This window comes from Musa acuminata, chromosome BXJ3-1, assembly GCF_036884655.1.
Source record: "Musa acuminata AAA Group cultivar baxijiao chromosome BXJ3-1, Cavendish_Baxijiao_AAA, whole genome shotgun sequence".
Classification (NCBI taxonomy): domain Eukaryota; kingdom Viridiplantae; phylum Streptophyta; class Magnoliopsida; order Zingiberales; family Musaceae; genus Musa; species Musa acuminata.
In genome coordinates, this window is record NC_088349.1 from 42,744,149 (window position 1) to 42,757,328 (window position 13,180).

A 13,180-nucleotide genomic window follows, 5' to 3' on the forward strand; every position below is an offset into this window, starting at 1 on the left:
AGCGTAGCCGAAGGCGAGCAGCACAGGGGCTGCGTCAGCAGCAGCCGGCCGGCGGCCTGCTTGCAGCAGGCTTGCTGCCGGCGGGGCTGGCAGCCCACGGGCAGAGGCGCCTTCCGCCGCAGGGCAGCGGCGCCTTCCGCCGCAAGGAAGCAGCGCCTGCCGCCGCAGGGCAGCGACGCCTGCCACCGCTGCTCCCACGGGCGAAACTCCCCCCCCCATAGGGGTGGCCGCCCGGCGGGACAGTACCGCCTGCGGAGGCAGCGGCGCCCACTCGCAACGGCATCGCCGCCAGCGGGCGTGTCGCCTACAGGCGAGGGCAGTGCCCTCGCCCCGCTGCACAGGCCGCCGCCGGTAGGGTGGCGACGACGGCAGCAGCGAAAGGGGGAAAGGGCATTAGGGTTTTCTGGGCAAAAGATAGTTTTGCCCCTCGGAATTTGAGAAATTCCAGTTTCTGTCTTTTGTCTAAATTACGAAAATACCCCTATAAATTCAGAAATTTCTTACATGTCTCTGATTTCAGAAAATATTAATTAATTAAATGGTTTAGTTGATTATTATTTTTATTATTATCTAGTAGTCCTACATGATGATGATTATTTATACATGTGATGTATGATGTGTGGACGAATGATCATGGACCGTGTGATGTGTGTACTTGTGATTATAATTATTGAGGTCTGCGAGCCTCCATTATATTTCTCGTTTATTGTCGGGCCTGCATGCCTATGATTAAGTTGTAATCACATGAGGAGGCGCAGTGGGAGTGTGGATGTAATAGCGGGACCCACGAGATGGACGATCGTGATGCATGGAGATGCATCAAGATGTCGACGTAATCGACAAGGACGAGATGGACGATCATAGGGCATGGAGATGCACCGTTGCACACATAGATCTTGATGTGAGTGATTAGGCCTACTGGCTCGGGCCTAATCATATTAGGTTGTGATCCATGATCATCTGGTGTGATTGCTTATACACATACTAGATATGTATATATATTTGCATGCGATGTAGATATATATTAAATATGTATATGTGTGACATGTCATATTAGGAGACCAAATCATAGAAACATCTCTCGATAATATTAAGTCGGTAAACGTGAGGCAATTAGATTGACCCACGTGGCCTTCCATCGTTATGAGTAGGAACCGATTCCCGGTGTAGGTTGAGTTGGTCGAGTCCCTCGAGACTCACCTATATCGCGATTCGCTATCTTGCTTACGACATAGAGATGTCACCGGTGACCTGAGGGCATGGTATGCTTGGTCGAGTCCCTCGAGGGTATATCATCAAATCAGACTCATCTTGTAACGAAGGTGTTGACTTAACCGAGCATCATGGTTGGTCGAGTCCCTCGAGGCCATGGTGATTCAGAGGCCAAACAGGACGGGAATCACAAGGAGTTGTGATCGGCAAGAGTTGCCTACCTTTCAGGCTTAGTGTGATTGGTCGAGTCCCTCGAGGTTATACTAAGACGCTTATTGGATCCTGATCCCCACTAGAAGTCTGCCGGAGACTTCCGTTTCACGTGCTGAGGGTGTCGCGTGACTCGTTAGTAAAATAGTGGGAGCATATTAAGATAGAAGTCCATATCTTGATAGTTTATTTCTTGCAAAATCTGCATGTTATTCATTTCTGCTACATCTTTATTTTCAGAAAATGTCGCTTTTAAATCCCTTACGTGGCGTACTTGATGTCAACCGCCTCACTGGTCAAAATTATACGGATTGGCTCCGTAACTTGAGAATTGTTCTCACAGCGAAGAAAATCGTGTACGTCCTTGATACAGTGATGCCTACGCCCGAAGAAGGGGCAAACGAGGATGAGATCGCTCACTACGTGAAGTACATTGATGACTCCACTCTTGCTCAGTGCTATATGTTGGGCTCTATGACTCCTGAGTTACAGAGACAACATGAAAAGATGGATGCCAGATCCATTCTCCTACATGTCCGTAAATTGTTTGAGGAATAGGGAAGGACTCAGCGATATGAGATATCTAAGAGCCTCTTCCGCGCTAGGATGACTGAGGGGACACTGGTTCAGAACCATGTCCTAAAGATGATTGAGTGGATAGAGAAACTCATAGTTCTAGGAATAGTCCTAGAGGATAACTTATGTGTGGACATTGTACTTCAGTCCCTACCAGATTCCTTTTCATAGTTCATAATGGATTTTAATATGAACAAGCTTGAGGTGACTCTCCCTCCTCAATATGTTGAGGGAGGCAGAGAGTACTATTAAGAAAGAGAAGCCAATTCTCTACACTGGTGAGACCAGAAAGAAAAGGAAAGCAGAAAGGTCCCTTGAGAAGGGAAAGGGCAAGGGCAAACCAGGTAAAGCAAAGGTTGCTAAGAAAGAGCCAGCAAAGGACAAAGGCCAGTGCTTCCATTGTGGTAAAGATGGGCACTGGAAGAGGAACTACAAAGAGTACCTTGCAGAAAGGGTGAAACAAGAAGCTTGGTGAAGCTTCAGGTACATTCATGATCAATCTCCAATTGGCAGATTTTTGTGATAGTGCATTGGTATTGGATACCAGTATTGCTTATTACATCTACAATTTATTGTAAATTCTAGCAAAGCCGAGGGGAGATTGACGAGAGGAATATTGCATAAAGGTTTGTTTATGCAAGACACTACTCCACATATCATGAATGTAAGTGTCTAAGAGGAAACGAGATGAGGTGAACAGTGCATACCTATGGCATTGTAGGCTAGGTCACATCCATGAAAGAAGGATTCAAAAGTTGCTAAATAATGGATATCTAAATCCATTCGACTATGTGTCATATGTAACTTGTGAGCCTTATATTCGTGGAAAACTGACCAACTCTCCATTTAGTGGAACTGGAGAGAGAGCCACTGAGTTGTTGGAACTCATACATAGTGATGTATGTGGACCCATGTCAACTCATGCCATTGGAGGTTACTCCTACTTCATTACATTTACTGATGATTTGTCAAGGTATGGATATGTGTACTTAATGAAGTACAAGTCCGAGGCCTTTGAGAAATTCAGAGAGTATAAGAATGAGGTGGAGAACCAAACTGGAAAGAGTATCAAAACTCTTCGATCAGATCGAGGAGGTGAGTACTTAAGTACAGAGTTTACTCAGTTCCTCAAGGACCATGGGATATTATCCCAATGGACACCTTCTTACACATCTCAGCTCAATGGTGTCTCTGAAAGGAGAAATCGTACATTATTAGATATGGTACGGTCCATGATGAGTTTCGCTGACCTACTCATCTCATTCTAGGGATATGCCCTAGAAACCACAGCTTACCTTCTGAACAGAGTTCCAACTAAGTCGGTAGTGTCTACACCATATGAGATATGGAAAGGGAAGAAGCCTGATCTTAAGGTTGTTAAGATTTGGGGCTGCCTTACCCACGTTAAAAGATACAACTCCGATAAGTTAGAATCAAGGACAGAGCGATGCAAATTTGCAGGATACCCCAAGGAAACTTGTGGGTATTATTTCTATCATCTCGAGGATCAAAAGGTCTTTGTAGCTAAGAGAGCAGTGTTCCTTGAGAAGGAACACATTCTTGGCGGAGACAGTGGGAGAATGATAGAGTTGAGCGAGGTTGAAGAACCAAGCTCAAGCACCACTCTATAGCCCGAGTCTGTTCAGGTACCTAATACACAAGTTTCAACTTTACACAGGTCTGATAGAGTATCCCATCCTCCTGAGAGATATGTGGGACATATTAGAGGAGAGGATGTTGAGGATATTGATCCTCAGACCTACGAGGAGGCTATTATGAGTATAGACTCCGGGAAGTGGCAAGAAGCCATGAATTCTGAGATGGATTCTATGTACTCCAATAAGGTTTGGAACCTAGTTGATGCGCCCGAAGGTATTGTACCCATCGGTTGCAAGTGGATCTTTAAGAAAAAGATCGGAGTAGATGGAAAGGTAGAGACCTATAAAGCAAGGCTAGTGGCTAAGGGGTATCGTCAAAGGCAAGATGTTGACTATGATGAAACTTTCTCACCCGTAGCAATGCTAAAATCCATCAGAATTCTATTGGCTATTGCAGCACACTATGATTATGAGATCTGGCAGATGGATGTGAAAACCGCATTCCTCAATGGGAACCTCGAGGAGGAGGTGTATATGATGCAACCTGAGGGATTCGTGTCCAAGAACTGCCCAGATAGGGTGTGTAGGTTGCTTAGATCCATTTATAGACTAAAGCAAGCTTCCCGAAGTTAGAACATAAGATTTGATGAGGCAATCAGATCTTATGACTTCGTTAAGAACGAAGATGAGCCTTGTGTGTACAGGAAGGTAAGTGGGAGCGCTATCACCTTTTTTTGGTGTTATATGTGGATAACATCCTGATCATTGGGAATGACGTAGGAATGCTATCCACGGTAAAGGCTTGGTTATCTAGACATTTCTCCATGAAGGACTTAGGGGAAGCATCCTATATCTTGGGGATTAGAATCTATAGAGATAGATCCAAGAGGATGCTTGGCTTGTCCCAGTCCAGGTACATAGAAACCATTGTCAAAAGGTTTGACATGAAAAATTCTAAGAAAGGGCGAACATGGATATGATACCTTATGCCTAAGCAATAGGGTCTATCATGTATGTCATGCTATGTACTAGGCCTGATATAGCGCATGCTCTGAGTGTCACGAGCAGGTATCAGGCGGATCCAGGCTTGGAGCACTGGAAAGCAGTAAAGTGTATCCTTAAGTACTTGAGAAGGACTAAGGATCTTTTACTAGTATATGGAGGTAATAGCCTTAAGGTTGAAGGCTTCACTGACTCAAGTTTTTAGTCTAATGTCGATGATAACAAGTCGAATTCAGGGTATGTGTACACCTTGAATGGAGGAGCAGTGTGCTGGAAGAGTTCCAAGCAAGATACCACTATTGACTCAACCACAGAGGCGGAGTACATTGCTGCATCAGATGCAGCAAAGGAGGGAGTCTGGTTGAAGATGTTCATCACAGATTTGGGAGTCGTTTCGGATAGCGAGAAGTCGACTTCCTTATATTGCGACAATTATGGGGCGATTACTCAAATAAGGGAACCCGGGTCTCATCAGAAGTGTTCTGAGTAGGTTCCAGCTTATCAGAGAGATCGTAACCCGAGGAGATGTAGCAGTGGAAAGAGTTCCATCCGAAGATAACATTGCAGATCCACTAACAAAGCCATTGTCTCAGATTGTCTTTGAGCGTCACAGGAGTCTGATGGGGATCAGACACATAGGTGATTGGCTTTAGGTCAAGTGGGAGATTGCTAGTCATAGGTGCCCGGCAAGCCAATCACGTGAGTGATGGCACGTGTGACTTGATACAGAATCTTTTTACTTATTATGTTTTGGCGTATATCACTTTATAACTATTGCATAAATGCATATATATATTGTGATGTCCTTGGATTTGTGCAATGGGAATCGGATCGTGATGAGATCACGATAATGAGATCGATTCACCTTTAAACACATATCCTAAATAATCCCGGTCATAGGTTACTCGAGAGGGACATCGTGATAACCGGATAGACTGGTGTGCTGTATACCCGTCCATATGATGGATGCAGCTGGTCTCATAGCTGCTCGTGTAGGGATACTAGGGATACAGTACAGGTGCTCATTGGAGAATGAGTTCACTGATTGATCCGCTTACGGAATGCTGGATGGTTGATGATGCCTTATTGTCAGACAGCGATTCCGTAGTCCTAGTGGTGTATCTGGTCCTTAGACTTGAGACACCAAGGATGTCCTGTATGTGTGCTCCACTCTTTGATACCAGACTTATAGGTTTGGCTGTCCCAGATCTAGTACAGCTGGTCATTGGGAGTGGTAGTCGACCTTACGAGGGCTATTGAGTGTCGATAGAGGATCATCCACTCTCGGCGTCATGAAAGGAATATCCCATGTATTCTTGCTCAGACAAATCCCTAGCCAGGGTCATTCGGGTTGAGAGAGAAAGAGTTCTCCGGGAGAATCCGATTAGAGCGAGACTCGAGTAGAAACCGTATGGGTCTGACAGCACCATGCTCGATATACGGTCTCTGGGATATTAGATGGATGAGGGATTATAGGTACACGGTAACTGAGGACAGACAGGTCCAATGGATTGGATTCCCCTGTATCGTCTGGGGACTACGGCGTAGTGGCCTAGTACGTCCGTAGTCGATGAGTCGAGTGAATTATTACAGAGATAATAATTCACTCAGTTAGAAGGAGTTCTGACAGGTATGACTCATGGCCAGCTCGATATTGGGCCTAGAGGGTCACACACATATGGTAGGCATTGCGATGAGTAGAGGTTCGGATATGAGATATCCGACGGAGCCCTTGTCTTATTGGATGCAGATCCAATACCCATTAGGGGAGGACCCATTAGGGTTTGACAGGGGATCTCTATAAATAGGAGGGATTCACAGCCTCATAGGCTAGAGTCTTTGCTTGCCTTTCCTATTCTCCTCTTCCTCTCCACCTCAGAGCAGGCCTGGAGTCTTGAGGAGCGTCATCGCAACCCTGCTGTGTGGATCACCGCTAGAGAGGAGGACGCTTGACCTCCTTCACCCTCTCCTAAGGATCTGCAAGGAAACAGGGATATACGATCTCCCTAGGTAACACAATCTACTCTATACGCAGTTTCATGTTTCGCGGACTTTTGCGCACCAATCTTCGCACGACGATGAACATCTCTTTGGGAATCGGGGATTTTGTTTTCTTGTTCTTCCGCTGCACATGTGATGTAGCCCCCATGATTTCCCAACACCAAAATCCTCATATATATAGATGTTCTCCCATCAAGAACATTTATCATCACCAATTCATAACGTTCAAGAATTAATTCAAATTTGTAACGTTTGGACCATAATGAAGAACTTTAATAATATTAAATATTTAATTTAATAATAACAGTTTCATATATAAAGAATAAAAAACTGAAATCATTTAAATCATAATTAATGAAGAAATTCATGATAATGAATTATGAATCTTAATGAGAACGGTTACATTATTATTAAATTAGATATTTAATAATAACGGTTACATTCTCCCACTTGGTCCATACGTTTATCTTAATAATTTAAATTAATCTTTCTCAAACAACATTCTTAAGAAATAAATACATGAATCAGAGCGATAAGTCCTCTAAGAGCGAGTATTATCATCCATGTATCACGATGTATTTAGTTTCTTAATCTCAATTTGGTAATATTACTTAATGAATAAACCTTATGTTTATTCTTGGTTCAGTAACAATATATTTTCTCAAAATAATGTGCACATGAATGAGAAATTTTCTTAATATATAAGAGTTTCAATATCATTAAAAAGTGGAACCAAGTCCCATTTTCTCTACATGATCCTTGAATTTCAGAGGTGGCATGCTTTTAGTCAAAGGATCAGCAATCATCAATTCAGTACTAATATGCTCAATGACCACTTTCTTTTCTTTTATACGTTCTCTTATGGCTAAATACTTAATGTCGATGTGTTTACTTCGACTTCGACTTTTATTGTTTTTAGCTATAAAGACAGTAGCTGAATTGTCACAAAAAATTCTTAATGGCCTAGAAATAGAATCCATGATTCTAAGCCCAAAAATGAAACTCTTAATCCATACACCATGTGAAATAGCCTCAAAACAAGAGACAAACTCAGCTTCCATGGTAGAAGTAGCAGTCAAGGTCTTCTTAGCACTTCTCCAAGAAATAGCTCCACCAGCCATTATAAAAATTTATCCTGAAGTTGATTTATGAGAATCAACACAACCGACGAAGTCTTAATCGGAGTAACCAATCACATCCAGATTGTTTGTATGTTTATAAATAAGCATGTAATCTTTGGTTCCTTGTAGATACCTCATCACTTTCTTTGCAGTTCTCCAATGGTCCATACTTAGATTACTTTGATATCGACCTAGCATCCCCATAATAAATGCAATATCAGGTCTAGTACAGACCTGAGCATACATAAGGCTTCCTACGACAGAAGCATATGGGATGTTTTTCATTAATTCCCTTTCAAAGTTGTTCTTTGGGCATTGGTTCAAATTGAATCTATCATCTTTCACAATGGGAGTAACACTTAGTGAACAATCCTTCATCCGAAATCTTTCTAAAAGTTTATCGATATAGGTTTCTTGTGATAGACCTAAAATGCCTCGATGTCTATCTCTATGGATCTTAAGGCCAATGACATAAGATGCTTCACCCATATCCTTCATGTTAAAATTTTTAGAAAGGAATTGTTTCACCTCATGCAGCAAACCCTTATCGTTGGTTGCAAGCAAAATATCATCTACGTATAAAATAAGGAAACATATTTTTCTCCCACTAATCTTCTGGTATATGCATTGATCCATGGGATTTTCAACAAATCCAAATGAAGAAATTACTTCATGAAATTTAAAATACCATTAGCAGGAGGCTTGTTTTAAGCCGTATATAGACTTCCTAAGCTTGCAAACCAAGTGTTCACCAACACTAGAGGAGAAACCTTCAAGTTGTTTCATATAAACCTCTTTCTCTAGATCTCCTTTAAGAAATGTCGTTTTCACATCCATTTGTTACAACTCAAGGTCAAAATGAGCAACTAATGCCAAAATAATACATAGAGAATCTTTCTTAGATATAGGAGAAAACGTCTCCGTATAATCGATTCCTTCTTTTTGAGTAAATGCCTTTGCAACAAGTCTTGTCTTGAATCTCTCAATGTTGCCTAACGAATCTTTCTTAATTTTAAAGACCCATTTGCAACCAATAGCCTTTGCTTCATTAGGCAACTCTACAAGATCCCAGACTCCATCGCGCATCATGGAATTCATCTCTTCTTTCATGGCATCATGCCACAAATTTGATTCTTTGCAACTCATGGCTTGTGAAAATGTTTCAGGATCATTTTTGGCTCTAATATTATAATCAGATTCTTGTAGATATATAACATAATCACTAGGAATTGCTGATCTTTTATTTCTAGTAGATCTTCTTAATGTTATACCAATGGTTCCTTGAGGAACTTGTGGTTCAACTAGTTGTTCAGGAGCTTGTTGTAATTCATGAACTGCTTGATCTATTAGAATACTATCAACAACTTGTGGAATTTCAATGATTGGTTGTTCAGCACTAGTTTGTACTTGAGAAGTGCTATGAACTATAACCAATTTATCATTTGATATGGAAGGTTGAGATTCTATATGATCATGTGCGGAAACTATGTTCCTGAAATGATCGCTCCCACTAATCACATCATCCTCAAGAAATTTAGCGTTTGTTGATTCCACAATCCTAGTTGTGTGAGATGGACAATAGAATCTGTACCCTTTGGACTTTTTGGCATATCCAATGAAACACCCACTAATAGTCCTCGGGTCCAGTTTCTTCTCTTGTGGATTATATATCCTGACTTCAGATGGATATCCCCAAATGCGTATATGTCGCAAACTCGGTTTCCAACCTTTCTATAATTTAAATGGTGTCTTTTGGACAGCCTTGATTGGAACTCGGTTTAATATATACACAGTCATTGTTAGTTCTTCAGTCCACAAGAACTTAGGAAGATTGGAGCATACTCCGGACCATGTCTAATAATGTTCGGTTTCTTCTTTCTACAACACCATTCTGATCTGGAGAACCAGGCATAATGTATTAGGCAACAATCCCATGTTCTTAAAGAAACTTAGCAAAAGGACCAGGTGCTTGTCCATTTTCAATATATCTACCATAATATTCTCCACTCCTATCTGATCTCACAATTTTAATTTGCCTACCACATTGGTTCTCAACTTTAGCCTTAAAGACATTAAAGGGATCCAATGCTTCATTTTTTTTATGAAGAAAATATATATACATGTATCGTGAGTAATCATCTATAAAGGAGATGAAGTATTTCTGACCATGTATGTCCATGTCTGGACAACATATATCAGTATGAATTATCTCTAATAAGTCTGAACTCCTATTAGCACCCTTTTTGGACTTATTGGTCAGCTTTCCCTTAATACAATCCACACATGTCTTAAAATTAGTAAAATCAAGAGTCCTAAGTATCCCATCTTTAACTAATCTTTTAATTCTCTATACGGAGATATATCCTAATCTTCGATGCCATAATATAGAGGAGTCCTCATTAATATTACACCTCTTAATGCCAGCGTGAATATGCATTGAACTTTGAGTATTATTATTTTGTAATAAAATACGGTGAAGACCATCAGACAAAATATCATTCCCAACACAATCAGATTTATGTAATAAACGAAATGATGTGTCTTTAAAATTAAAGGAATACCCAAATTGTATGAGTCTGGAAACAGAAATTATGTTTTGTGAGAAACTTGGTACATAAAAGGTCCTTTCTAATTTTAAAACAAAACCACTACTTAAAGTTAAAATGCATGTTCCAATTGCCTCCACATGTGAGCCCATCTTATTTCCTGATAAGATGCTTTGCTCACTTCCCACTAGCTTCCTTAAGTTTTACATACCCTGCAAAGAGTTTGCAATATGGATTGTTGATCCAGAGTCAATCCACTAGGTGTTAATATTAACATTGACCATATTAGATTAATAGCATACATATGAGGTTGGTTTACCTTTCTTTTCAGACCACCGTTCGAATTTTGTGCATTCCTTCTTCATGTGTCCCTTTTTTTTACAAAAGAAACACCTTGCTTTTTTCTTGATATCAGCTTGGGGTGGTATTTTACCTTTTCCTTGCTGATGAGCTTTCTGATTGGCTTGATGTTTGTTAGTTTTGTTCTTCCCGCGAGTGGTTCCTACCAATGCACTCTCACCCAATTTCATCACTAGCCTCTCTTCTTCTTGAACACACATGGTCATTAATTCATTGATTGACCATTTGTCCTTATGTGTATTGTATGAAATTTTAAAAGGGCGATATTAAGGTGGAAGGGCATTCAGAATATAGTGCACCAGGAAGGATTCTGACATATTAACCTTAAGTTTCTTAAGTTGAGCCGCAATATCTCGCATTTGCATTATGTGCTCACGCACACCCTTTATGTTAGTGAGTCTAAGGGATGAAAATTTCATTATAAGGGTACTTGCTAATGTCTTATCTGAAGTGACGAATTGTTCATCAATAGCTTTTAGCAAGTCTCGGACATTTTCATGCTGGTCAACAGAACCACATATGCCAGTAGTCATCTTAGTTTTGATAAAATCACGCTGAGCCGATTGGATTGCTCCCATCGTTCATATAACGTGATCTCAGTTGGAGTGCTGGTATTAGTAACTATAAGTGGTTCGTTTTTTTTATAGCATATTCGATATCCATCCACCTAAATGGAGGAGAACCCTCTCCTTCCATATCTTATAGTTATCACCATTAAGTTCGGGAATATTACATCGAATATCAGAGAAATTAACAGTTTGAGAAACTGCATAAAATCAAACATGCTTATGTCAAAATTTTAAGCTTAATAGATTAAATTACATGTTTTACCAATGTGAAACATGTCAAAAATATGAATCTCATGACATAAAAATTGCCTATGGGTTAAATTCTTAATTCAAATAGATTCAAATTGTCTTTATAATAAAACTATCAAATTATATTCTAATTCATAATCCCTATGGGTAAATTATGAAAATAATTTGATATTTTATCCTGATTAATTATATTAAATATAATAAAAGATCCTATGGGATAACAATTATTATATGAAATATAATTAATCATAATATGCTGTCTAATTACTTATGTGATCCTTATTTTAACTTTATATATAATTTTAATTAATCAAGGATGTTGTGGCTAATTTTTAATTAATTAAGATTATATGGATCACTAGACATTTTAAACATAAAAAATTTGCTCATAAGCATAATTTTGTATAACTAAATATGCATACGTAATATGAGCATTTTACCGACTAAAAATATTGAAAATGATATTTCCTCATGATTTTCAACAAAATGCATCAAGAAGATTCTAAGAAGAAACCAAAATCAAATCATTTTCATGGCATAAAAATGAAAACTATTTCATATCAAGACAGAGGTCAAAAGGCTCTGATACCAAATGTAAGAAAACTATTGAAGCCAACTTGTGTTTCTAAATCATTATAATAGAAACATAATAAAACTAATACGGAAATAAAATAGCGTACCTTCAGCCATTGTTGTCAAGAATTTCTGCAGAGATTTCTTCTTCAACTTTGGCACTTCTCAGCTCAGAACTCTCACTTTAGATGGTGTAGGAAAGCTTTTTTTGCTTCAAAGAGATGATTAAGCCCAGGGACCAAAATCCTCATATATATAGATGTTCTCCCATCAAGAACATTTATCATCACCAATTCATAACATTCAAGAATTAATTCAAATTTGTAACGTTTAGACCATAATGAAGAACTTTAATGATATTAAATATTTAATTTAATAATAACGGTTTCATGTATAAAGAATAAAAAACTGAAATCATTTAAATCATAATTAATAAAGAAATTCATGATAATGAATTATGAATTTTAATAAGAACGGTTACATTATTATTAAATATAATATTTAATAATAACGGTTATAGAGATATCTAAGAGCCTCTTACGCGTTAGGATGATTGAGGGGACACCGGTTTATAAACATGTCCTAAAGATTATTGATTGGAAAGAGAAACTCACAGGTTTAGGAATGGTCCTAGAGGATAACATATCTATGGATCTTGTGCTTCAGTTCCTACCAGATTCCTTTTCATAGTTCATAATGAATTTTAATATGAACAAGCTTGAGGTGACTCTCCCGGAGCTCCTCAATATGTTGATGGAGGCATAGAGCACTATCAAGAAAAAGAAGCTAGTTCTCTATACTGGTGAGACCAAAAAGAAAAGAAAAGCATAAAAGTCCCTTAAGAAGGGCAAGGGCAAACCAGGTAAAGCAAAGGTTGCCAAGAAAGACCCGGCAAAGGACAAAGGTCAGTGCTTCCACTACGGAAAAGATGGGCATTGGAAGATGAACTACAAAAGTACCTTGCAGAGAGGGTGAAACAGAAGCTTCGAGAAGCTTTAGATACATTCATGATCTGTCTCTATTTGTCAAACTCTTATGATAACACATGGGTATTAGATACCGATAGTCTTTACCATATTTATAATTCTTTACAGGTTCTAGCAAGGCCTAGGAGACTGGCGAGAGGCGAGATGGACCTCAAGATGGGCAATGGAGCAAAAATT